Genomic DNA, 27311 nt, shown 5'->3' with positions numbered 1-27311 from the left:
CCACCATTGGTTTGAGGTATGCTGCAAGGCCGTGACTCGACTAATGTATATAGTCCTGTCTCTTTCAGCTGCTTTCATACCTGGTCCAGCTTTGTCTGGTGTGAATGTATTCACTCTATGCTGAGCCCTCTCTCTGACAGCGATGTCCTTCCCTTGGATGTCGTGACCAAAACTGAACAGAATGGTCTGGATGAGGTGTCGCTAAATTTCTGTGTTGTGTTGTTGCTATCTCCTTTAATTTATTATTTATCCTCCTGCAAATACAACCTAAAACCCTGTGCGCTTCACAGTGCACTTGCTCTTTGCTCTACCACTGCTGCATACACCTTCCCTGTATGGGAAAGGTCTACTCATGCTAAGAAGATGGAAGCTGTTCTGAATGCAAGCTGTCGATCTATCACAGGTTGTTTAAAACCAACAAACACCAACAGCCTATATATCTTGGCAGGTAAAGCTCCCTCTGATATAAGAAGAACGGCAGCCAGAAAGAAAGGGTGACACCTTCATACATCCGATAAGAGGCACTCTCTGCACGGTCATACACCTACACTCAGCTGCCTAAACTCAAGGAAGAGCTTCATGAACAGTGTTGTTTCATTACAGTCAACCCCATCTGAAGCCCGCATCGCTTTGTGGAAAGACCGGCTTGCCAGTCTCGAACAACCCCCAGCGATGAAAATTCTACCTGATTAAAGCCTTCACCCAGGAGCTAATTGCACCTGGATAATATGGAAGTGCCTTAACAGACTTCGGACTGGTGTACGTCGTTCAAAGGTGTTACAAAACAAATGGGTATATACAACCAGCCCGACAACTTACGAATGTCGAACTGAGCCACAGACTATGCAACATCTCCTGCAATGGCCAGCGCTCGAGCAATCCTGCACTGTTGCAGATCTTGCCGAATTCAAGGACAAGGTGCAAAAATGTGTCCAGTTTAATTGCCTGGGCCATGTATAGACTGTCCGTGGACACGATAAGAAGAAGAAGCTTAACAAATATGCTCAGCACTGTGCGTCTGCTTTCCCCAAGTAATCATCACAGTGTCCTCTGTGAAAGGTGGCTGCTGATTTGGATCATTGCTGGATGCATGGCTGTGCCTCTTTTAAGTACCCCCTGTAGGTTAGAACAGCAATTTAGAATTTGGCGAAAGTGCTTGCTTTCGTTCTTGCCTCCTCTTTGCGAATGACACTGGGATTTTTAAAGTCCACCAGTTAATGCCACAAGGTGGGTCGTCCAGCATAACATCTTGCCAATGGAAGCCACACACATTGAGGAATTGCCCTGCATTTGGAAGGCTTCCCTACTTGTTGTGCACAACAATGAAGAACCACGTTATAATTTTTAGCTCACCTGGAACAAAGTTTCGGGGAGCTCATCTGATGACACGTCATCTGTCCGTCAGTCCGGAAACACTTGCAACTTCTTCTCCGAAACCGCTGATGGGATTGTGACCAAACTTGGCACAAATTATATTTGTTATGTTGTGGCTCAAGTTTGTTCACGGCATTAAAAAAAAATCGAGCTCTAATAAGGGGGTCTTCCGGGTGTCAAAGTGGATCCAGGATCGATCCCTCTCCTCCGCCACTCCACCTCCCCCTCCCCCAAATAGGTACAGTAAAACTTCCTCCAACGCAGGGGATACGTTCTGGGATAACCTCATGTTGGAGGATTTCGCGTTGGAGGAATCATTAAGCGTATGGGGAAATTGGGGATATGTTCCAGGCTCCCAAAAAACTGACCCTAAAACAGCCTTTCTTGATTTTTTTTACATGTTTCTTTGTATGGAATGGTGCAGCATTATTAAATATACATTAAAATAAGTGTTAGCATCATAATACTACTGTATTATTGCAAAATAACTCACCTTATTGTGACGTGATTGTTGGAAGTTTGGGTGATGATTTTTTGGAGGTTTGTGTGATGATTTGCTGGTGGAAGGGGTTGAATTGCTGGTGGAAGGGGTTTAAGTGCGACTGGTGGCTGTTGAAGTAGGCCTAAATAATTTTGTTATAGACACTTGCTTTGCCTTCTTTGCCGTTATACAGTACATATATGTATATATATATATTGTATATGTAGTATGTGGTACAAATTTGACAACCACGGTTGCACGATTCTGTTGACGATGTTGCCAAAGGCTCACCAACAAGCAATGAAACCTATCAGGTGGCGGATGGGGTGTGTCATGTTTGGATTCTCATGCCTGTGCTACCTGTAAAATGTGCAGCTGTGGACAAACCCAGGTAGAGTTTGAAAATGCAAAGTGCTTACCTTATGCAGCTTTTCATGGTTGTTTTATGCAGCTTTCTTCGTCTAGATTAGAGAAAGTCAGTGGATTAACAAATTATAAAGTCCTTGCTGCAGCTGGGGATAGTTGATGAGGTGAGAGCTGATTGGTTGTTCCCTCAAATTGGTCTATATGGCAGCAAAGTCGAGAGGTACGCACACTCCCTTTTAAGCTGTCTCTCCTGGGTTTGAAGTGCCTATAAGCTGATTCTCTGGCCCACTTGAACTTCAGGCTTCTTTCCACAAAAGGATCTACCCGAACAGCAATTTCTTGGGTATTTCTTGTTGCCTTGAAGTGCTCCTCCAGCAGTTTGGTGGCAGCTCGTGCCGCGCGTGTTTAAATTAAATAGTAATTAAGCAAGGGAATAAGGAATAAGGAACAAGGAAAAAGAATAAAATCTTTGGGGAAACGCCGGCCGTTTTTGTCGCAATTAATCCAGAATGTAAAATCGAACTGCGATCGCCGATGATGACAGGTGGCGACACGTATCATCGTACGTATAAATTAAATATTAATTAACCCTTGTCCACACAAGGGGGTTATTATTAGCCTTGTATTTAGCCTAAGAACACCTGCCTTGTGTGTACAAGGGTTAAGTAAAGTACAGCACAGTAACAAGGAATAAGAATAATATAAATCTTTAGGAAAACACCAGCCACGATCGCGTAAATGCGAAACACCCTCGCGTTGGGGAGGTTTTTGACGCATTTAATTCAGTGCGTAAATTAGAAACCGCGTTGGAGGAAGTTTTACTGTATTTGATTTCTTCTCAGAAACTACACATACAATTACAATGAAACGTGACCACAATGTTGCTATCATCACCCATGATGTACAAAAGTTTGTTTACGGCATTATAAAACCGGGCCCAAAGGGAGTGTTTCTGGGGGGGGGGGGGGGGGGGGGGTTGTCCCCCAAAATAGTTGTCTGTTTGTTTGTTTGTTTAATGTCTTGTGATTACGTTTGTATGATTGTACATGCTGCACTCTGTTCTTACAACCATTGAAATTGGTTTAAAATACCGTGATACTGTTTAAAATACCTTTAGTCCGTGTAGTATACTGCTTGGTTCTATTCCGTGAGCGACCAGGGGTATTGCCCCTATTTTTTCATGAAAAGTATGGATGTGGGAATTTATTGGGCAACCTGACGTTTTATAGATGGAGTAATAAGCTCAATGCTCATTGGTTGATACCGGAGCCACCCAGTAGCCAATAGGATGGTGGGATGGATCATATCTGTTGACGATTCACCCATATTCATCCACAGAGTTAACCTGGTCAAAACAAATACAGGGGGTTGTCCCCCAAAATAGTTGTTTGTTTGTTTGTTTGTTTAATGTCTTGTGATTACGTTTGTATGATTGTACATGCTGCACTCTGTTCTTACAACCATTGAAATTGGTTTAAAATACCGTGATACTGTTTAAAATACCTTTAGTCCGTGTAGTATACTGCTTGGTTCTACTCCGTGAGCGACCAGGGGTATTGCCCCTATTTTTTCATGAAAAGTATGGATGTGGGAATTTATTGGGCAACCTGACGTTTTATAGATGGAGTAGTAAGCTCAATGCTCATTGGTTGATACCGGAGCCACCCAGTAGCCAATAGGATGGTGGGATGGATCATATCTGTTGACGATTCACCCATATTCATCCACAGAGTTAACCTGGTCAAAACAAATACAATGTGCTCACAAATTCCTTTTGTCAACAAAGTATAGGATCGTTTGACTTGATAAATGTTTGCCTCCATCATGCTCAGGTGTGAAACACCGCGTTTTACTCAGGGTTCGGAACCAGGTTTCATAATCTAGCTCTGCTCACAAAGGATTCCTCAAAAGATAAGATCCATTTGCTGAAGCACAGGGAACACCAGCCACACTGCGTACATTCCTACTTGTCTGCCGTAGTGGTGTTTGTCCTGTTGCTAAATGTTGTCGGATAGTCAAGGGGACATGCTGTTTAATGGGTTCGTTCAGTCAATCGCAAAGATGTATGACCCATGTATATCGAGCTCCGCATCAGCACATGAACTCGTAAACATCATTGCTCGATTGAATGCCAGGCAGTAAGTACATCATGATGGTGTGGATTGACGGTAGCAGCTTCCTGTGAATGGTCCCCAACCATTTCTGTTTCGGTTGGACAAATTTTATTTGGACAAATCTTTACATGCTTTTTCATTTTTCCTTGGACAAATTTCATGGATTTCCATGCAAGGACAATTTTTTTTCAATCTTGGGACAATGACAATACACGAGAGTGCACATATGCAGAAGATTTTGTTTTGTAATCTGACCAAAGATGACCAACCGGTGGTCTTTAACTCTGTAAAGAAAAATTACTATAACCATGGGGGCTGTGACATTTTATGTCCTTTTCTCCTTGTTTAAGTCAATTTTCAGTGAAGATCCGTAGAAGTGATTTTGTCATTTGACTGAAACAACAACAACACACAACATGCATTTTAAAGGCCATTTTCCCTGCTAGAGCGGGGGTTAGCCTTGCAGTCCCCTTGACAATCTTCTCCATTTTGCCCTATTTTCTGCATCTCTCCTTGTTAACCCCCTTGCCCGCATTTCTTCTTCCACCATCTTTAGCCAAGTCTTTCTCGGTCTTCCCCGTCTTCTACTTCCTTCTACATTCATTTCCATCACTCTTCTCAACCAGTCACTTTCATCCTTCCTCAACACATGACCAAACCATCTCAACCTGTTCCTCTTCACAGCATCAATCACAGGCTCTATTCCCATCATCTTTCACAATTCATCATTTGTCTTCCTCTCTCTCAACGATACTCCACACATCCACTGAACCATTCGCATTTCCACCCTTTCCAACCTTCGTTGCTGCTCTACGTTCATTACCCATGTCTCGCTCCCATAAATCATAACACTTCTCACACATGCAGCATACACCTTTCTCTTCAGCTTCAACGACACTCCCCTCATCATCAGCACGCCACTCAGTTCCCGAAACTTCTTCCATGCACATCTCACTCGAGCAACCGTTGCCGAGTCTGATCCACCTTCTCCATTCAGCATGTCTCCGAGGTAGCAAAATGTTTTCACACCTTCCAGCTTCACGCCGTCTCCAAGATCCAACTCAACATTTCCTTCATCTGCAGCTCCCTCTGTGCACACCTTACATTTGAATGTAGCTGCCACACTGGTTAATGACCCTCTCAGACCACTACATTTTTGATGAACCCACTCAGCGCACATTGTACACTGAATGGAGTTCACTCCGACACCTTTCCTACACACAGCACAGGGCCACTTACCAGTTCTTTCCACCTCACCACATGCTTTACCACTTGCCATCACCTTCGTCTTTCCGATATTCACCTTCAGACCTTTTGTCTCCAAACATTCCTTCCACGTGTTCATCTTTTCCTTCAGTCCATCCATACTTTCCGCAATCAACACCAGATCATCTGCATACAACAACTCCCATGGTAAACCCTCCTTTACGTTCTGAGCCAGCACCTTCATCACAGCTACAAATAGTAGTGGACTTAGTACCGACCCCTGTTGCACTCCCTCCTTCACCTCAAACTCACCACTGTTCCCGTCCTTCGTCCTTACAGCTGTGCACACTCTTTTGTACATTGCCATCACTACTCTGATCAACCATTCCTCCACTCCTAACTTCCTCAATGCCCATGTCAATACTTTGCGTGGAACCCGATCGAATGCTTTCTCCAGATCAACAAACCCAATAATAATAATAACAATTCATTTATTTTATATAGCGCTTTTCAGGAAGCCCAAAGACGCTTTGATAGAGTGCAAAACATAATGCATAGCAAAACATAAAAACAATTTCAAAAGACAAGAATCAATAGGGAAATATTCAAAGCACAAAAGAGGGAGAAGGAGAAGCGATAGTCAGGGGTTAAATGCTGTGGGTTAAATGTTGAATGCAGTGTTGAACAGGTGGGTCTTGAGTGATGTTTTGAATGTGGTGAGTGAGGAGGAGTCTCTGATGGTGTGAGGAAGTGAGTTCCAGAGGGTGGGAGCAGCGACGGAGAAGGCCCTGTCCCCCCAGGATCTGAGTTTGGTCCGGATGGGGGGGGGGGTGGGGGGTCAGGAGGTTGGTACCAGCAGAGCGGAGGTTGCGGGTGGGAGTGTGTCTGGAGAGGAGGTCAGCCAGGTAGGATGGGGCCAGGTTATGGAGGGCTTTGTAGGTCAAGAGGAGGATTTTGTACTGGATTCTCTGGGAGATGGGGAGCCAGTGAAGCTTGTAAAGGATGGGGGTGATGTGGTCACGGGTCCGGGAATGGGTGAGTAGACGGGCAGCGGAGTTCTGAATGTATTGGAGTTTATTGGTGATTGCTGAGGGTGAACCATAGAGGAGGCTGTTGCAGTAGTCCAGACGGGAGGTGATGAAGGCGTGGATGAGGGTTTCTGCAGCCGTGGAGGAGAGGGATGGACGGAGACGGGCGATGTTTTTCAGGTGAAAGAAGGCTGTCTTTGTGATCTGTTTAGTGTATTTGTCGAAGGAGAGGGTTTGGTCAAAAATGATGCCAAGATTCTGGATGTGATGGGACGTGGATACTGGGATACCATCGATGTTGAGGGCAAAGTTATGGGTGGATTTTATGAGCGTTTTTGGGCCAATGATGATTATTTCAGATTTATCACAGTTAAGTTTGGGGAAGTTGATTTGAAGCCAGGATTTTATTTCAGCGATGCAGTTTGTCAGGATAGAGTGGGTGGCGGTGGAGATGGACTTGGTGGAGATGAAAAGCTGGATGTCATCGGCGAAGCAGTGGAATTGGAGACCATGATGGCGGATTAAGTGACCGAGGGGGGACAGGTAAAGGATGAAGAGGAGGGGGCCCAGAACTGAACCTTGTGGGAGGGGAGCAGTGGGGGATTTGCAGTTATTGATGGAGATGAACTGGCGTCTGTCAGAGAGGTATGATTTAATCCAAGAGAGGGCAGTGCCAGTAATGTTAAAGGTGGTTTCAAGTCGGGTGAGGAGGATGGTGTGATCAATGGTGTCAAAGGTGGCACTGAGGTCGAGGAGGATGAGAATGTTGAGGTTGCCAGCGTCAGAGGAGAGGAGAAGGTCGTTGGTGATTTTGAGGAGAGCAGTTTCAGTACTGTGGTTGGAGCGGAATCCGGATTGGAATGTTTCATCCAGGTTATTGGCAGAGAGGTGATGTTTGGGTTGAGTGGCTACAGCGCGTTCCAAAACTTTTGACAGAAAGGGTAGGTTGGAGATGGGTCTGAAGTTGTTTAGGGTATCAGGGTTTAGTCCAGGTTTTTTCAGAATGGGGGTAACAGCAGCAATTTTGAGGGATGGTGGGACGATGCCTGTAGACAGGGAGGAGTTTATTGTTGCAATGATAAGTGGAGAGAGAGCAGGAAGGGAGGCCTTGACAAAGCTGGAGGGGATGGGGTCAAGAGTGCAGGTGGCAGTTTTCATTCCTATGAGGAGTTCAGAGAGGTCAGTCAGGGAGATTGGGGAGAATTGAGACAGGGGTTGGCAGGATGGGGGGGGGGCAGGTGGTTTGAGGGGGAGCGGGTGTGGCGGTGGTCAAGCTGTTGTAGATGTTTTCAATTTTGCGTTGGAAGAATGAAAGGAAGGAGATGCAGTTGTCTACTGTGAATGACTGGGTGGCGGTGTTCAGGGGGCTGAGGAGTTTGTTTATTGTAGAGAAGAGTGCTTTTGGGTTTCCGGAGCCAGAGTGGATAATTTGAGAGTAGTAGGCGGAGCGGGCGCGGGAGAGGGCATCTTTATAGTGTTGCAGGTGGTCCTTGTAGGCTTGGGAGTGAACTGTGAGACCTGTTTTATTGTGGAGTCTTTCAAGTTGGCGAGCACGAGGCGGAGTTCAGGGGTAAACCAGGGAGCAGAATGGGTGAAAGAAACTGTTTTGGTTTTACAGGTGCAAGTTGGTCAAGGCAGGAGGAGAGAGTGTGATTGTAGTAGTCCGTGAGGTCAGAAGGGGTGTGGAGGTCAATGAAGGGAGAAGTGGACATTTTTCCAGAGAGGGTGGATGAGAATGAGGTAGGTGAAAGAGTGTTTAGCTTACGGAAGTTGATAGTGCGATAATGCCTTGGTGCTGGAGTGGGGATGTTGATGGTCATAGTGATGGCTAAGTGGTCAGAGAGGGTGAGGTCGGAGCCAGAGAGATGGTGCAAAATTAGTCCAATAGAGCAGACAAGGTCCAAAATGTGACCACGGTTATGGGTCGGAAAGTTGACATGTTGAGTGAGGTTAAAGCAGGTGAGTAAATCAGTGAAGTCAGTGGTTATCGTGGAGTCAGTGGAGTCCATGTGCATATTGAAATCACCAAGGAGGAGGATTGAGGGGGAGAGGGAACATAGCTGGGTCAGAAAGTAGGAGAAGTCAGACAGGAATGATGGGTGTGGTTTGGGAGGGCGGTAGACAACAGCCATGACTGACTGTGTGAGACCAGAGAGTTTAAAAGCCAGGTGTTCAAATGATGGAGCAGATGCGGTGGAGATGAGGCTGGTCCTGATGTCTTGTCGGTGAATAACGGCAATTCCACCACCTCGGCCTTCCGAGCGTGGTTTATTGATGTAAGAATATCCATTGGGTGTGGTGAGGTTGAGTGCGAAGTAATCCAGAGGTTGTTGCCAGGTTTCCGTGAGACAGAGAAAGTCCAGTTTATTTTCTAGGATGTAGTCGTTCAGGATGAGGCATTTGTTGTTGAGAGACCGGGTATTGAACAGGGTGAGCTTGATGTTGTTTTGTACAGCGGGAATGAAATCCGGTGATTTAGCCAGGATTCGCAGACAGGAGGTGCAATTGTGTGCGTTGTTGTGACCAGGTGCGCTGGGACGATGAGTGGGAGTGCGCTGAGCCGACCAGAGGACGGGTATGGAGTGACCTGATTGTGAATAAACAAACTTACGACCGGAGCCACGGTGAATGTACCTGGGTCGTCGCAGGAGTCCATTTGATTTGATAGCAGAGATGCATGATGGGGTGGAGCGGGTATTTAGCAGAAGAAGGCTTGCAGCGGAGTACCGCAGTGCCATGCCAGCAGGAGCGAAGGGACGAGTACGAAGCCAGGCCAAGGTTGAGGAGGCAAGCGGCAAATGCAGCGGCAAACGACCGCCGCCGCTAATCAAGATCACAGCGGCAATCCGCCACCGCTGCAAGCAATGGTCACAACCCACGAGAGCCCACGAGAGCAGGCCCGAGGAAACAGCGAAGGAGTCGGGCAGGTGGAGCCAGGAGCAGAGCCGGGACCGAGCAGAGGGCAGACTCAATGACCCAAGCAACAACTTCTTCCTCTTCTCCATGTACTTCTCCTGCAACTGCCTCACAATGAAAAGCGCGTCTGCCGTTCCTCTTCCTGGCATGAATCCAAACTGCATTTCGTCGATCTTCACTTTCTTCCTTATCCTCCTCTCCAACACCCTTTCCAATACCTTCAATTCCATGCTCCAATAACTTTATCGCTCGGTACGAGCCACACTCGAGAGGGTCACCTTTCCCCTTGTATAGAGGGACGAGGGTACTCAGTTCCCAATCCACTGGAATGCGGCCTTCTTTCACCACCAGATTACAGATCTCTGTCATTCTCTTCACACCCCAACTTCCTGCTGCCTTCAACATATCTCCCACAACTCCCGTCGGCCCTCCCGCTTTTCTACCCTTCATTGCTTTTATCGCTTCCTCAACTTCCTTCTCAGTTATCTTCTCTGCCGGTCCTAAAACTGGGTTACTCTCTATGTTGCCATCCCATTCATTCTCTGTATTCAACAGCATTTCCATATATCTTTTCCATCTTCCTTTAATTCCATCTGGGTCGACAACGATTTGTCCCACTTCATCCTTCAAGCAACTCACCCCCATCACATCACACCTCTCTTTCGCTATCTGCTTTGCAATCCTGAATACTGCTTTCTGACCCTCTTCCGAATCCAAGCGTTCTCCGAACATTTTCCTACATGCCTCCTGCGCCTTTGCTACCTCTTTCTTTGCAGCCTTCCTGGCTGCCTTATGACTTTCATGCTCTGCTGTTTCTGGTCCCGTACCCTTCGCCTTCTGCCACTCCTTGAACTTCTTCCTCTTCTCGTCAATCCTCTTTCCAACTTCATCATCCCACCACCATGTTTCCGAGTGCCTCGGTGGTCCTTTTGTCCATCCACATACCTCACCAACGGCTCCCAACAGACTAGCTTTCATTGACATCCAACCACTTTCAAGCTCAACCACATCATCCTCAACCATACTCAGCCTCTCTTTTAATGCCTCCCTTACTGTCACCTCTTTCAACCTCCACACCTTCATTCTCGGTTGGTACTTCACCCGCCGAGCTCTCCTCGCACCTTTCACCCTTATGTCGCAGACAACCAAGTGGTGCTGTGAAACAGCCTCCTCCCCCGGGATCACCTTTGTGTCCCGGAGGTGCCCCCTATCTCGCCTACGCACCATCAGGTAGTCAACGGTTGTTGTCGACCCACCTGCCGTGTATGTAACAAGCTTAGTATCCTCTTTCTGGAACTGAGTATTACAAATCAACAAATCAGCTCCATCAGCAAACTCCAAAATCCTTTCACCTTCTCCATTTCTCACACCATATCCGTAACCCCCATGAACTCCGTCAAAACCATCCATACTCCTTCCCACATGTCCATTTAGGTCTCCTCCTACCACAACAACGTCCTCATCTTTCACGTTTTCCATCAGCTTCTCTATCGCACACCAGAACCTGTCCTTCTCTTCATCGCTTCGACCAACTTGCGGAGCATATCCCGAGATGACGTTCACCAATAGCTTTCCAATCATCATTTTCACCATCATCAACCTATCACTCACTCTAGTCACACTCACCACACTGTCTACAAACTCCTCAGAAAACAGGACACCAAAACCATTCATGCCCTCCAGGCACCCTTGCCACACAAACTTGTATTTCTGTCCCTGCCTACCCTTCACCATTCTCACACCACTTCCCTTCCATCTCATCTCTTGCACACAACATATGTCCACTCTTCTTCTGACCAATACTTCCACCACTTCTCCTGATCTCCCTGTCATTGTCCCTACATTCCATGTCCCAAACCTCAGAAACCGATCTCCACTTCGGGCTGTACCCTGCCCATATGTAGTTGTAATTGTCATGGTTCTCTTTTTGAGGCAATGTTTTTATGGCCGGATGCCCTTCCTGACGCCAACCCTCTTAGTCGCCTCTTACGACACGCAGGGATACGGCGTACCTATCCTTATCCAGGGTACACACTGGGAAACGTTTAAAACATGGAAATTCTGGGGGGCAGGGGGGGGGGAGGGGCGGCGTCAGCATCACGGCTGTGGTTCAAACATATTTAAATAATATTTAAACAAAACCATGAAAACAATCTGGGAAAAGTCTCTAAGTGAGAACATGGATTTGAGAAAGCAGGAGAAGAGGTGGAAGAAAACGAGATATAGGGGGCGGGGCACTAGTCGAGACGAGGAGGCCGCACGAGACACCAGGCCGCACGAGGCGCGAACAAAGAAACGACTAATTACACACAAATTTGCAACAACCACAAAACCAAACAGAAACACACAATAACACATACACAACAAAATATGCAGCGGAAATTCGACAAAGAAACGAACGGGAAACACTCAAACTTTGATGCCGTGGAGAGATCGAAGCAAGCCCCGTCGCTCGAGGGACCGGAAGTCTAACCTCATTTCATTTTATGTCATTTGACTGAAACAATCTATTGAAAAGAAATAGACCTTTTTTGCGATTTGATGCCACAAGTTATTTTGGATTTTCTGGACTAGATGAGCTCAAAAATGGGAGATGAAGCTTTTGGGAGATGCTCTGTGAGTTGTAGGTGATGTTTACACATTCTGACCATGTGTGCATGAACATCTTGTTGGAAAGTAACAGAACTCGATGCTCCAATAAGTACTGCAGAACGTTTATCAAACTTGAGACACGAGGCATTGTGTTTGAGAACCTTTTGACGAAGTACGCAGTCTCTTACGGAACAAAGAGCTGGTGTCTGATAATATGATAGTACATCTGCACACAATTTGAATTAATTCTCCCCATCTCTCAGTAGCAGGGAGGGTATCACTCCTTATAACATTGTACAGCAGGTTAATCTCTCAGAAACACCATGCCATGATATTTTTGTCTGGTTCAATTATATTATCCTGATTCGATTATGCCTCATTGTACCGCACTCTATCAACCTAACAGATCCTTTTCTGTGATTCAGATATCGAAAATTGCATCCCCCTGCTCTGCGAGAATGGAGCAACATGTACAGATTTGGTCAATGATTACCATTGCTCATGTTTGCCTGGATGGACGGGAAAGAACTGCGATGAAGGTACGAGATTGTACATTTTAAGCAAACCTTAAAGCTAACCTGTGAGCCATCTTTCTTATGAATTTTCATTGACTAAACAAGCAAGTAATGCGACTTGTGGTAGTTACATGGATGACATATTGGCACATATAATGTTAGTGCAGGTGTATTTGCGTAGCTGTCAGACTTGCAGTTTTGTATGATTCTCCTCTCATGTACTTTTTCCCAACAGTTTTGCTCATTTTCTTGCAGATATAAACGTGTGCTTTTCACGCCCCTGTTCATTTGTCACCTGCACGAATATCCTAGCATCATTTTAGTGTACCTGTATGGATGGTTACACTGGCATATTATGTGACAAAAGTAAGTTTTGTCACATAACATGCCACAATCTGTTGTCCAATTTGGAACAATCTTCGATCCTGTACCATCTACATTTCACACCATACCCAAACGGACAGGAGAGGCGACGTGTGTGTGCCTGCGTGTGTGTGTGTGTGTGTGGTTGTGTGTGTGTGTCTGTCTGTCTGTCTGTCTGCATGCTTACTTACTTACTTCAATGTAGCACCATCCGATTGCCTTCGACACAGTTTAACAAAGTTATCAAATGTATCAGTAAGTATTTTACATCGACTTCAACCATAATTTGATTTTGTCCCTTGAAGTGATTTATGTGCACGTTATTTACTCTGGTTCCTGAGTTTCTCCCCACCACCATTGGTTTGAGGTATGCTGCAAGGCCTAGACTCGACTAATGTGAATAGTTCTGTCTCTTTTCGCTGCTTTCATACCTGGTCCAGCGTTGTCTGGTGTCAATGTATTCCATCGATGCTGAGCCCTCTCTCTGACAGCTTCAATATGCCCTTCCCTTAGACATTGTGACCAAAACTGAACTGAACGGAATGGTCTGGATGAGGTGTCGCTAAATTTCTGTGTTGTGTTGTTGCTATCTCCTTTAATTAATAATTTATCCTCCTGCAAACACAACTTAAAACCCTGTGCGCTTCACAGTGCACTTGCTCTTTGCTCCACCACTATTGAATACGCCTGCCCTGCATGGGAAAGATCTACTCATGCGAAGAAGATGGATGCCGTTCTGAATGCAAGCTGCTGATCTATCACAGGTTGTTTGAAAACAACAAACACCAATCGCTTTTATATCTTGGTGGGAATAGCTCCCTCTGATATAAGAAGAACGGCAGCCAGAAAGAAAGAGTGACTCCGTCACACATCAGATGAAAGGCACTCTCTGCACGGTCATACACCGACACTCAGCCACCTAAACTCAAGGAAGAGCTTAATGAACAGTGTTGTTTCGTTACAATCAACCCCATCTGAAGCCCGCATCGCTTTGTGGAAAGACCGGATTGCCAGTCTCGAACAACCCCCATCGATGGAAATTCTACATTATTAAAGCCTTCGCCCAGGAGCTAATTGCAACTGGGTAACATGGAAGCGTGTTACGTGCTCCTCCCCGACCCCCTGGTCACGGTGTACCTCCGAGCCCCGAGAGGAGTCACGGCAGAAAAATGTGTTATTCTGTATGTCAAAGATCAATGGAGAAGCCACCCCAATTGTTACTCACAAACAAATATTGTATTGAGATCACACAAGAATAACAGTACAACAATAATAGTAATCAAAAGTACAATGAATATGTCCTATGATGGTACCATCAGTTTTGTAATATATAACTCACTGTGCTCCAAGTGAGTGAAACCAGAACATCCCCAATGTCTCTTATTCCCGGCTTCAAGCCCAAAGTTGATTCGCTCCAGCGATCGCCAGAACGATGTCCAATCGAGACCAGAATCCCGTGCGGATGGCAAGTACAGTCACACCGCCCAAAGCTGCACAAAGGCGCCCTCAAGGCGACTGGGAAATCACACCCTCGGGTATGGACTTTCACGGCTCATAGTCGGCGAACCGCAAAGTTATCTTCAAAAGCCACGGCGCACACACACACCCCAGATACGTCTGAAAGTGGTGAAAACAGCTGACGAAGGAAAGAAACCTTCCTCGACGCGCGAAGCGCGTGAGTCAAAATGGCCGACGACTCGTTCTAGAGACCTAACGGCCCGGCGATAATTCTCCTCGGAATCCACCGCCAAAATCGTGACACGCAGGTTGATCGGTCACAGCGATGACAACTCTGTCACAGGAATCCCTTTCCCGGGAATCCCGAAAGTTCGCAAGCGACTACCGTTCGACAATGTTCGATTCCGAACTCGGAGCAACTCGGCTTTCTTGTCCGACTCACTCGCTCCGCCCTTTTTCTCTCTCTTCTTCCTCTTCGTCACCCGGTTCCCGATCCGGTTTCCTGTTTCTTTTAACCTTAACTTTTTTACCTTTTGAAAACAGTTCATGAACAATAAACCTTTTGAAAAGAACAATAGTGCATGGAATCAGAAATATTTACAGTGGATGAAAACCACCACAACAGAAGTGATGAATCCATAACACTTCCCCCCCTCAAGAAAGAAAGTTTGAACATAGTGAAAACTTTCTTTGTAGGCAAAACTCTCCCAACAAACAAAAGTAAACTCGCACCCAAATCATCAATTCCCGTGAGCAACGATAATCAATATTTCCCGAAAATAAAGCAACAAAACTTCAAACATCCTGCAGATATTTCCAAAGTTAGTTCACTCTGGACAAAGCATCAGCATCGACATTGTCCCTGCCCTTTACATGCTCAATTTCCAAGTTGAACTCCTGCAAAGTCAAACTCCATCTCATCAACCTCTGATTTTTATTTGTCATTTTTTTTTTTTCCTGAATGAAGGTTAAGGGGTTGTGATCAAAAATCCAAAGTCAAGCAAATCTATATCACTTTTTTTGGGAGGCCGAGCTGAGAGCCAGGTTGCATGGTGGTTGGGTGGTGAGGCCTGGAAGTATTCACTACATGGACGCCTTTAGGAAAGTGGAGTTCACGGTTAATCCGTGTAGGAATCTTGGCTCGGCTGCTCCGCAACATTCAGTGCTTCAACTCTTCCTAACTTTCATAATAATCACGGTTGGAGCGCTTGTCGCTGTAGTCACGTGAATAGCGGTCTCCTTCTCGGCCACTACCCTGATAACCATCCCTTCGGGATCTGCCATAACTCTGGGAGCCGCCATAGTGATGTCGACTGCGTCCACCACCAAAACTACTACCCCCACCCCGGGAGCCATAGCCACTCCTGAAGCTACCTCCACGTTTCCCCCCTCTGAAGCCCCCTCGACACCCATGGCCTGCCTTCTCCACTATTAAGGTCCGACCATCCAAATCCTTGCCATTCAAATCCTTTTCTGCATCTTTGGCATCCTTTGTGTTTTCAAATGTTACAAAGCCAAACCCTTTTGACTTTCGCGTCTCCCTGTCTTTTATCAGCCGCACTTCCAAGAGTGGTCCATATTGGCCGAAGACAGAGTCCAGAACAACTTCCCTTGTTTTGAAGTTCAGTCCACCTACAAAGAGCTTGCCAACATTGCCTCCATTCATGACTCGTGTGTGCTGACACTTAGTTTCAGGGTACTTGACAAGGCGTGCCTGTGCAAAGCGTGACGTCAGTACCTTTTCCTGCTCTTCGGAGCGCTTCCTACCCATAGCACGAGTCGCGGTACAGGATGGAAAGATACCCGGAATCTCCTGCTCTAACTGTGCAGTGTTATTTTCCATACTAGGATTTTCAACAAACATCGGGTTACCAGAAACTTGACCACCGGCCAAATCATTCCCGATAACAAAAGATATTCCCTCTACAGGAAGAGTGGCTTGTAAACCTACGGTGACCAGTCCTGACACCAAATCAGACTTCAAATAGATGACATGAAGTGGGGCTTTAACACAGCCACCAACCCCCTGTAAAAGAACACTCACACCAGTTGCCGTCTTCTCTGACAATGGCAAAATGCCTTCCAGCATTAAAGATTGATGTGCTCCTGTGTCCCTCAATACCCTAACAGGTCTCTGGTTAGTCAAGTCTCCATCCAGTGACACAAACCCCTCTTAGGCTATGAGCCAGACCCCCCAAATTGACCGGTTGGTACCATACAGATGGAGTAAGGCTCATTGTGATTTTTAGCAAGATATATGTCCCTAGATATGAAAAAAAAGTGATAGCAGTGTATAACTCTCGGCCATCTCTGTGTTATCACCCGAAATATTATTATACGCCCGCTTCGCTTCACCAAAAAATGTGATATTTGCTAAAATTGGAAGAAATATGTTTTTAAGGACCACAGAGTGCCAATAATTTGCATACTGGATGCCAACTAATATAGTAATAGAAATATAGAACATTTGTGGGGGTTATTTATCAAATTTTTGATATAACTTGGGCATGCCCGTACGTGGGTGCCCGTTCCTTGCCAAAAAAAAAAAAAACGCTACCCGTACGCTCTACCCCGCCCGTACGCCCGTACGCCCGTAAACAAAAAAAACAACGCTCTTCGCTTCCGCCCTTCGCTCTGACTGAATTGGGAGAAATAATGCGCATAAGAAATCGAGAAATTATTATTTTCTCCGGAAGAAATTGAATTACGAACCGTAATGGCGCACACGCTCGGCTCGGCTCGCTCTCACATCGGCCACGCCTACGCAACAAAGCGTTCTGTGATTGGCTGCCGGAAGTGAAGTCTTCACTGTCCGGAAGGTCGCAAATCGCAGTTACGATGAATCGCATTAGTTTTAATTAGTTTTAAAACATAGTTTAACGGCAACATAGTTTTCCAACGTGAAATAAATGAATACGCTCTCAAATGTGCCGTCCGAGGCAGAGTCTGTTCGCCACGTTCGGCACACGTGATAGCTCGCTGCTCTCTGATTGGTTGAAGCGTTTTTTGGACATAGCTCGGTAAGTACTTCTCCGATTAATATGAAACCTTGAAAAGGCACATCCTCGGGTCCCCAGCAATATACCTGGCAAGTTTCAAGTATATCGGACCGGTAGTTGTCGAGAAACAGCGGTCACAGACAAACATACAAACATACATACATACATACATACATACATACATACATACATACATACATACATACATACAAACATACACACAGAGATTACTGGAATTATAGATAGATGACAAAAAATATGTTAAATTTAGTGAAAAAGTGGTCGAAATCGCTTCGAGTTCAGAATTCACAGTGTACATTTTTGTCAATATTTCAAAAATGAAAACTCCCAGAGTAACATTTGACCAGACGACGACAGCCTCGACGAGGATGATCCACCTGACGAGGAGCAAGAATACGGATTCTGAGCCAAATATGTTGCGCATCTAAAGGGAGGGACACTTTCGTGATGTCATTTCAGACATTTATTTTCTGTTAAGTGATTTAAGTATAATATGTATGACGTTCATTGTAATTTAAAGTAGCCCGATGCATAAAAGGATAGGTTCAATTTATAAGCATTATTTAGTATTTAGCTCTCCTCCTCGTCTCGGCTTGTGCCCCGCCCCCTGTATCTCGTTTCTCTCCCGCCTCTGCTCCTTCCTTCTCAAATCCACGTTCTCGCTTGGAGACTTTTCCCAGATTGTTTTTCATGGTTTTCATGGTTCTGTTTGGATATTGTTGGAATATGTTTAAACTGCAGCCGTGATGCTGACGACGCCCCCCCCCCCAGAATTTCCATGTTTTAAACGTTTCCCAGTGTGTACCCTGGTCAGAATAGGTACACCGTATCCCTGCGTGTCGTAAGAGACAACTAAGAGGGTTGGCGTCAGGAAGGGCATCCGGCCATAAAAACATTGCCTCAAAAAGAGAACCATGACAATTACAACTACATATTGGCAGGGTGCAGCCCGAAGTGGAGATCGGTTTCTGAGGTTTGGGACATGGAATGTAGGGACAATGACAGGGAGATCAGGAGAAGTGGTGGAAGTATTGGTCAGAAGAAGAGTGGACATATGTTGTGTGCAAGAGACGAGATGGAAGGGAAGTGGTGTGAGAATGGTGAAGGGTAGGCAGGGACAGAAATACAAGTTTGTGTGGCAAGGGTGCCCGGAGGGCGTGAATGGTGTTGGTGTCCTGTTTTCTGAGGAGTTTGTAGACAGTGTGGTGAGTGTGACTAGAGTGAGTGATAGGTTGATGATGGTGAAAATGATGATTGGAAAGCTCTTGGTGAACGTCATCTCGGGATATGCTCCGCAGGTTGGTCGAAGCAATGAAGAGAAGGACAAGTTCTGGTGTGCGATAGAGAAGCTGATGGAAAACGTGAAAGATGAAGAAGTTGTTGTGGTGGGAGGAGACCTGAATGGACATGTGGGAAGGAGTATGGATGGTTTTGAGGGAGTTCATGGGGGTTACGGATATGGTGTGAGAAATGGAGAAGGTGAAAGGATTTTGGAGTTTGCTGATGGAGCTGATTTGTTGATTTGTAATACTCAGTTCCAGAAAGAGGATAATAAGCTTGTTACATACACGTCAGGTGGGTCGACGACAACCGTTGACTACCTGATGGTGCGTAGGCGAGATAGGGGGCACCTCCGGGACACAAAGGTGATCCCGGGGGAGGAGGCTGTTTCACAGCACCACTTGGTTGTCTGCGACATAAAAATGAAAGGTGCGAGGAGAGCTCGGCGGGTGAAGTACCAACCAAGAATGAAGGTGTGGAGGTTGAAAGAGGTGACAGTAAGGGAGGCATTAAAAGAGAGGCTGAGTAGGGTAGAGGATGATGTGGTTGAGCTTGAAAGTGGTTGGATGTCAATGAAAGCTAGTCTGTTGGGAGCCGTTGGTGAGGTATGTGGATGGACAAAAGGACCACCGAGGCACTCGGAAACATGGTGGTGGGATGATGAAGTTGGAAAGAGGATTGACGAGAAGAGGAAGACGTTCAAGGAGTGGCAGAAGGCGAAGGGTACGGGAGCAGAAACAGCAGAGCATGAAAGTTATAAGGCAGCCAGGAAGGCTGCAAAGAAAGAGGTAGCAAAGGCGCAGGAGGCATGTAGGAAAATGTTCGGAGAACGCTTGGATTTGGAAGAGGGTCAGAAAGCAGTATTCAGGATTGCAAAGCACATAGCGAAAGAGAGGTGTGACGTGATGGGGGTGAGTTGCTTGAAGGATGAAGTGGGACAAATCGTTGTCGACCCAGATGGAATTATAGGAAGATGGAAAAGATATATGGAAATGCGGTTGAATACAGAGAATGAATGGGATGGCAACATAGAGAGTAACCCAGTTTTAGGACCGGCAGAGAAGATAACTGAGAAGGAAGTTGAGGAAGCGATAAAAGCAATGAAGAGTGGAAAAGCGGGAGGGCCGACGGGAGTTGTGGGAGATATGTTGAAGGCAGCAGGAAATCGGGGTGTGAAGAGAATGACAGAGATCTGTAATCTGGTGGTGAAAGAAGGCCGCATTCCAGTGGATTGGGAACTGAGTGCCCTCGTCCCTCTATACAAGGGGAAAGGTGACCCTCTGGAGTGTGGCTCGTACCGAGCGATAAAGTTATTGGAGCATGGAATGAAGGTATTGGAAAGGGTGTTGGAGAGGAGGATAAAGAAGAAAGTGAAGATCGACGAAATGCAGTTTGGATTTATGCCAGGAAGAGGAACGACAGATGCGCTTTTCATTGTGAGGCAGTTGCAGGAGAAGTACATGGAGAAGAGGAAGAAGTTGTTTTTTGGGTTTGTTGATCTGGAGAAAGCATTCGATAGGGTTCCACGCAAAGTATTGACATGGGCATTGAGGAAGTTAGGAGTGGAGGAATGGTTGATCAGAGTAGTGATGGCAATGTACAAAAGAGCGCGCACAGCTGTAAGGACGAAGGATGGGAACAGTGGTGAGTTTGAGGTGAAGGTGGGAGTGCATCAGGGGTCGGTACTAAGTCCACTACTATTTGTAGCTGTGATGGAGGTGCTGGCTCAGAATGTAAAGGAGGGTTTACCGTGGGAGTTGTTGTATGCAGATGATCTGGTGTTGATTGCGGAAAGTATGGATGGACTGAAGGAAAAGATGAACACGTGGAAGGAATGTTTGGAGACAAAAGGTCTGAAGGTGAATATCGGAAAGACGAAGGTGATGGCAAGTGGTAAAGCATGTGGTGAGGTGGAAAGAACTGGTAAGTGGCCCTGTGCTGTGTGTAGGAAGGGTGTCGGAGTGAACTCCATTCAGTGTACAATGTGCGCTGAGTGGGTTCATCAAAAATGTAGTGGTCTGAGAGGGTCATTAACCAGTGTGGCAGCTACATTCAAATGTAAGGTGTGCACAGAGGGAGCTGCAGATGAAGGAAATGTTGAGTTGGATCTTGGAGACGGCATGAAGCTGGAAGGTGTGAAAACATTTTGCTACCTCGGAGACATGCTGAATGGAGAAGGTGGATCAGACTCGGCAACGGTTGCTCGAGTGAGATGTGCATGGAAGAAGTTTCGGGAACTGAGTGGCGTGCTGATGAGGAGGAGAGTGTCGCTGAAGCTGAAGGGAAAGGTGTATGTTGCATGTGTGAGAAGTGTTATGATTTATGGGAGCGAGACATGGGTAATGAACGTAGAGCAGCAACGAAGGCTGGAAAGGGTGGAAATGCGAATGGTTCGATGGATGTGCGGAGTATCGTTGAGAGAGAGGAAGACAAATTATGAATTGCGAAAGATGATGGGAATATTGCCTGTGATTGATGCTGTGAAGAGGAACAGGCTGAGATGGTTTGGTCATGTGTTGAGGAAGGATGAAAGTGACTGGTTGAGAAGAGTGATGGAAATTGATGTAGAAGGAAGTAGAGGACGGGGAAGACCGAGAAAGACTTGGCTAAAGATGGTGGAAGAAGAAATGCGGGCAAGGGGGTTAACAAGGAGAGATGCAGAAAATAGGGCAAAATGGAGAAGATTGTCATGGGGACCGCAAGGCTAACCCCCGCTCTAGCAGGGAAAATGGCCTTAAAATGCATGTTGTTGTATTTAGTATGTGTTTTAAATGCCTGTAATCTGTGTCAATTGTGTTAAAAATTGATTGGTAATAATACTGTATAATAACAAGGCGTATTTGTTCGAGAGATCATGATAAACCTAGAGTGTGGAGCAAGTTTGCATGCATTGTGAAATATAATGTAGCTGATGTTACAAACCTACTTTAGGATACTAGCTAATACCAAAAATTACACAGAGATACCAAAAGTAGTATACAAATAAACCTAAAATGTTCAAAAGCTATGTTTCGTTCCAAAATATCAAAATTAGGGGGTATGGTTGAACATATTTTGAACTTTGCCAAAATATGTGCCCCAAACAACGACCATATTACAAAGTAATGATATATTCCAATGCAGTGGTTCCTTGCGAAGATTTTGAGGGGTCAAATGTTACTCTGGGAGTTTTCATTTTTGAAATATTGACAAAAATGTACACTGTGAATTCTGAACTCGAAGACTTTTCGACCACTTTTTCACTAAATTTAACATATTTTTTGTCATTATATCAAAAATTTGATAAATAACCCCCACAAATGTTCTATATTTATATTACTATATTAGTTGGCATCCAGTATGCAAATTATTGGCACTCTGTGGTCCTTAAAAACATATTTCTTCCAATTTTAGCAAATATCACATTTTTTGGCGAAGCGAAGCGGGCGTATAATAATATTTCGGGTGATAACACAGAGATGGCCGAGAGTTATACACTGCTATCACTTTTTTTTCATATCTAGGGACATAGATCTTGCTAAAAATCACAATGAGCCTTACTCCATCTGTATGGTACCGACCAACCCCCTTGGCTGAAAGCCTATCTGAAATAAAAGGTTTGTAACCCTCTTGAACAAGGTCATTCTGTGATGCCGTAACTTTGGCATGGGAACCTTCACAAGGCACTGTCCTCCAAGGACGATTTCTCGCATTTGCCAATGCATTCGGAGTTGTACTAGTCTGACTCCGCTCCTGATTTTTCCTTTCCAGGGCATAACATTGGGACATCAAGTGTCCAGGTTTCTTGCAAAAAGCGCAATTAGGCACGGAGGAAAAACTCATGGTCTGCCTCGAGCCCCCCGGAAGATAAGTCTGTCTTGGAACTGTAGTCTTCTGATCCCTGAAAGACACAGTATCAGATTTGTCCTCATAGTCATCTCTAAGCCGCCCCCATGAATATTCGTTCTCCGCACCGGATGTACCATAACTCCCCTGGCGATCTCTACGCGGGAATTTGGTGTGTGGAACCCCATCCTGTGTGTCAAGGCATAGTCATCTGCCACGGTTGCTGCCTCATACAACTCTGGTACCTTCTTTTCCTCCAGATGTACTTTAATGTCCTCGTGGACACACTGTTTGAATTCCTCCACCAAGATCAATTGTCGCAACAGGTTGAAGTCTTTCCCAATCCCCTTCGAATCGCACCACCGATCAAACATGGTTTCCTTCATTCTGGCAAACTCCACATGGGTCTCACTCTCCCTCATCCTGGCATTCCGGAATTTTTGCCGGTAAGCTTCAGGGACCAATTCATAGGCTTTGAGAATGGCTTTCTTCACTTTCTCATAATCTGCACATTGGTCAATCCGTAAAGCCGAAAATATATCTTGAGCTTTACCCACTAAAACACTTTGCACTAACATAGTCCAGGACCCCACAGGCCATTTTAGCATTTGATCCACTTTCTCAAAGTGTAAAAAAAACTTGGCCACCTCCTTTTCATTGAAGGGTGGAACCAGCCTCACATGCCTACCAACATCCCAGGTGTTCTGACTAGTTGTCGAACCAGCCGGCATGGATGCTACTTCTCCCCGTTCTCCCATTAATTCCAGCTCCTTGAGTTTAACTTCCTTCTGATACTCCATGTCAAGTTCCTTTAACTCCCTTTCGGCTCTCCTTTCCTCTGCTCTTTCCTTTGCTCTTCTTTCTTCTTCAGCTCTCCTTTCCTCGGTTCTTCTCTCCTCGCGTTCTCGTTCCTGTGCTACTCTTCTTTCCTCGTTCCCTTGCAGCTCTCCTTTCCTCTGCTTTTAACCTTTCCTGGCTCTGCAGTTGCATCTCCATTTTCCGGAGCTCCACATTTTCTTTTTCCTCAGGTAGCCAATCCAAGGCTACCTCTGTCCATGTTCCTTGTCCCACCAGAGATTCTACCACCAATGTCTGCATCTCTGCTTTCTTCATATTAACGTGGACCTCCAAGTTAAAATGTCTGGCCAATATCAAGAGTTCCGATCTTTGTAACACTAGGAACTGTGCCTCATTAGGGGACGCCGCAAACTTTTCTGTGTCAAACACCATGGTGACTATCAGTTAACACCTGTTAACCTTCACACAAAAGTCTTTCCAATTTTTTGAAAAATTTGGGAATGTTAGAAAAATTCCAAATATGGGAATTTTGGGAATGTTCGGGAATTCTATCCCGGACGAGTGTTATCAGGGAATTTGATCCCGGACGGGCCCCCAATTTCTGTTACGTGCTCCTCCCCGACCCCCTCCCCCTGGTCACGGTGTACCTCCGAGCCCCGGGAGGAGTCACGGCAGAAAAATGTGTTATTCTGTATGTCAAAGATCATTGGAGAAGCCACCCCAATTGTTACTCACAAACAAATATTGTATTAAGATCACACAAGAATAACAGTACAACAATAATAGTAATCAAAAGTACAATCAATATGTCCTATGATGGTACCATCAGTTTTGTAATATATAACTCACTGTGCTCCAAGTGAGTGAAACCAGAACATCCCCAATGTCTCTTATTCCCAGCTTCAAGCCCAAAGTTGATTCGCTCCAGCGATCGCCAGAACGATGTCCAATCGAGACCACAATCCGGTGCAGATGGCAAGTACAGTCACACCGCCCAAAGCTGCACAAAGGCGCCCTCAAGGCGACTGGGAAATCACACCCTCGGGTATGGACTTTCACGGCTCACAGTCGGCGAACCGCAAAGTAATCTTCAAAAGCCACGGTGCACACACACACCCCAGATACATCTGAAAGCGGTGAAAACGGCTGACGAAGCAAAGAAACCTTGCTCAGCGCACGGAGCGCATGAGTGAAAATGGCCGACGACCCGTTCTAGAGATGTAACGGCCCGGCGATAATTCTCCTCGGAATCCACCGCCAAAATCCTGACACGCAGGTTGATCGGTCACAGCGATGACAACTCTGTCGCAGGAATCCCTTTCCCGGGAATCCCGAAAGTTCCCTAGCGACTCCCGTTCGACAACGTTCGATTCCGAAGTCGGAGCAACTCGGCTTTCTTGTCCGACTCACTCGCACCGCCCTTTTTCTCTCTCTTCTTCCTCTTCAACACCCGGTTCCCGATCCGGTTTCCTGTTTATTTTAACCTTAACTTTTTTACCTTTTGAAAACAGTTCATGAACAATAAACCTTTTGAAAACAATAATCGTACATGGAATCAGAAATATTTACAGTGGATGAACAGTGTTGTTTCGTTACAATCAACCCCATCTGAAGCCCACATCGCTTTGTGGAAAGACCGGATTGCCAGCCTCGAACAACCACCATCGATGGAAATTCTACATGATTAAAGCCTTTGCCCAGGAGCTAATTGCAACTGGGTAACATGGAAGTGCCTTAACAGACTTCGGACTGGTGTACATCGTTCAAAGGTGTCATGAAACAAATGGGTATATACAACCAGCCAGACAACTTGCGAATGTCGAACTGAGCCACAGACTATGCAACGTCTCCTGCAATGTCCATCGCTAGAGGAATCCTGCACTGTTGCAGATCTTGCCGAATTCAACGACAAGGCACAAAAATGTGTCGAGATTGACGGATGCAGCCAGTTTTTCCTTGGCCATGTATAGACTGTCCGTGGACACGATAAGAAGAAGAAGCTTAACAAATATGCTCAGCACTGTGCCGTCTGCTTTCCCCAAGTAATCATCACAATGTCCTTTGTGAAAGGTGGCTGCTGATTTGGATCATTGCTGGATGCATGGCTGTGCCTCTTTTAAGTACCCCTGTAGGTTAGACCAGCAATTTATAATTTGGCCAAAGTGCTCGCTTTAGTTATTGCCTCCTCTTTACGAATGACACTGGGGTTTTCAAAGTCCACCAGTTAATGCCAGAAGGTGGATCCTCCAGCATAACATCCTGCCATTGAAAGCCACATACATTGATGAATTGCCCTGCATTTGAAAGGCTTCCCTGCCTGTTGTGCACAACAATGAAAAACAGCATTATAATTTTTAGCTCACCTGGAATGAAGATTCGGGGAGCTGATACGATGGCACGTCATCCGTCCGTCAGTCCGTAAACACTTACAACTTCTTCTCCGAAACCGCTGATTGGATTGTGACCAAACTTGGCACAAATTATATTTGTTATGTTGTGGCTAAAGTTTGTTCACGGCATTTTAAAAAATCGAGCTCGACAAAGGGGGTCTGCCGGGTGTCAAATTGGATCCAGGTTTGACCCACTCCAAGATAGGTATTTTATTTCTTCTCAGAAACTACACATACAATTCCGATGAAACTTGACCACAACGTTCCGTTCATCACCCGTGATGTACTAAAGATTGTTCACAGCATTATAAAACCGGGCCCAAAGGGAGTGTTTGTGAGGGGGGGGGTGGGGGTTGCCCCCCAAAATAGGTACTTCTTTTGTTTGTTTGTTTAAAGTTTTATGATTACGTTTGTATGATTGTACATGCTGCGCTGTCTTCTAGCAACCATTGAAATTGGTTTAAAATCCCATGATACTGTTTAAAATACCTTCATTCGATGTGGGAAACTGCTTTGTTCTCCTCGGTAAGTGACCAGGGGTATTGCCCCTATATTTTCATGAAACTTATGGATGTGGAAATTTATTTGGCAACCCGACGCTTTATGGATGGAGTAATAAGTTAAATGCTCATTGGTTGATGTCGGAGCCACCCAGTAGCCAATAGGATAGTGGGATGGATCATCTGTCAACGATTCACCCATATTCATCCATGCAGTTAACCTGGTCAAAACAAATACAATGTGCTCACAAATTCCTTTTGCTGACAAAGTGTAAGATTGTTTGACTTGATAAATGTTTGCCTCCATTATGCGCAGGTGTGAAACACTGTGTGCTTTGCTCAGGGTTCGGAACCAGTTTTCATTATCTAGCTCTGCTCACAAAGCTTTCATTATCTCACCCTTCCTCCCGTCCATGGTACACTGAATCTTGTGGTGAGGCAGTTGCCCTGAAACAACTTGCCTTTGCCTCTTGGAAGGCTAATCCAACTGAAGGCAATCTCAGTTCCTTCCACCAAGCTCGGAACAAGTGTGTGTCTACCCTCAGGAGTGCCAGGAAGCACTATCTCTCCTCACTCAAGAATGAACTCTCAAACCTGTCTCCTTCCTCCAAATCCTGGTGGCGTCTGGTCAAATCCGTTTCTGGTGTTTGTTCCCCCTCCATCCCCTCCCTTACCTCAAATGGCCACACAGTTGACATCGCACGTGACAAAGCCGAATGCCTCAACTCTGTGTTCGCCTCAAAATCCTTAGTCCCAAACCCATCTCTCTCTGTTCCCACCTTTCCCAGTCGAACCCAACTGCTCCTGGACTCTGTGTCCTTCTCTCCTGACAAGGTGGTGGAGTTTTTGTCAAACCTCGACTCTGATTCTGCAACTGGACCAGACGGCATCAGCCCACGGGTCCTAAAATCCTGCTCTGCCGCTCTATCTCACCCTCTCTCTATTCTTTTCACCCTATCTTTTGCTCAAGGTCATCTGCCAGCATCCTGGAAATCAGCTAACATTACCGCTTTACACAAAAAAGGTGCAAAAACAGATCCTTGCAACTACAGACCAATCAGCCTGCTCCCAATTATCAGCAAAG

At 45.7% G+C, this 27311-nt stretch overlaps 1 protein-coding gene across 1 annotated transcript in view; it reads left to right on the top strand.

Moving 5' to 3' along the window:
* LOC137425815 (uncharacterized) overlaps positions 1 to 27311 on the top strand; it is a 1363480-nt gene that overhangs the window by 1142230 nt on the left and 193939 nt on the right. The window lies entirely within an intron of this gene.

This window comes from Myxine glutinosa, chromosome 4 (assembly GCF_964187855.1).
Source record: "Myxine glutinosa chromosome 4, kmMyxGlut1.1, whole genome shotgun sequence".
Classification (NCBI taxonomy): Eukaryota; Metazoa; Chordata; class Myxini; order Myxiniformes; family Myxinidae; genus Myxine; species Myxine glutinosa.
The sequence above is the reverse complement of the archived record's forward strand: the minus strand, read 5'-3'. Positions and strand labels throughout refer to the sequence as shown.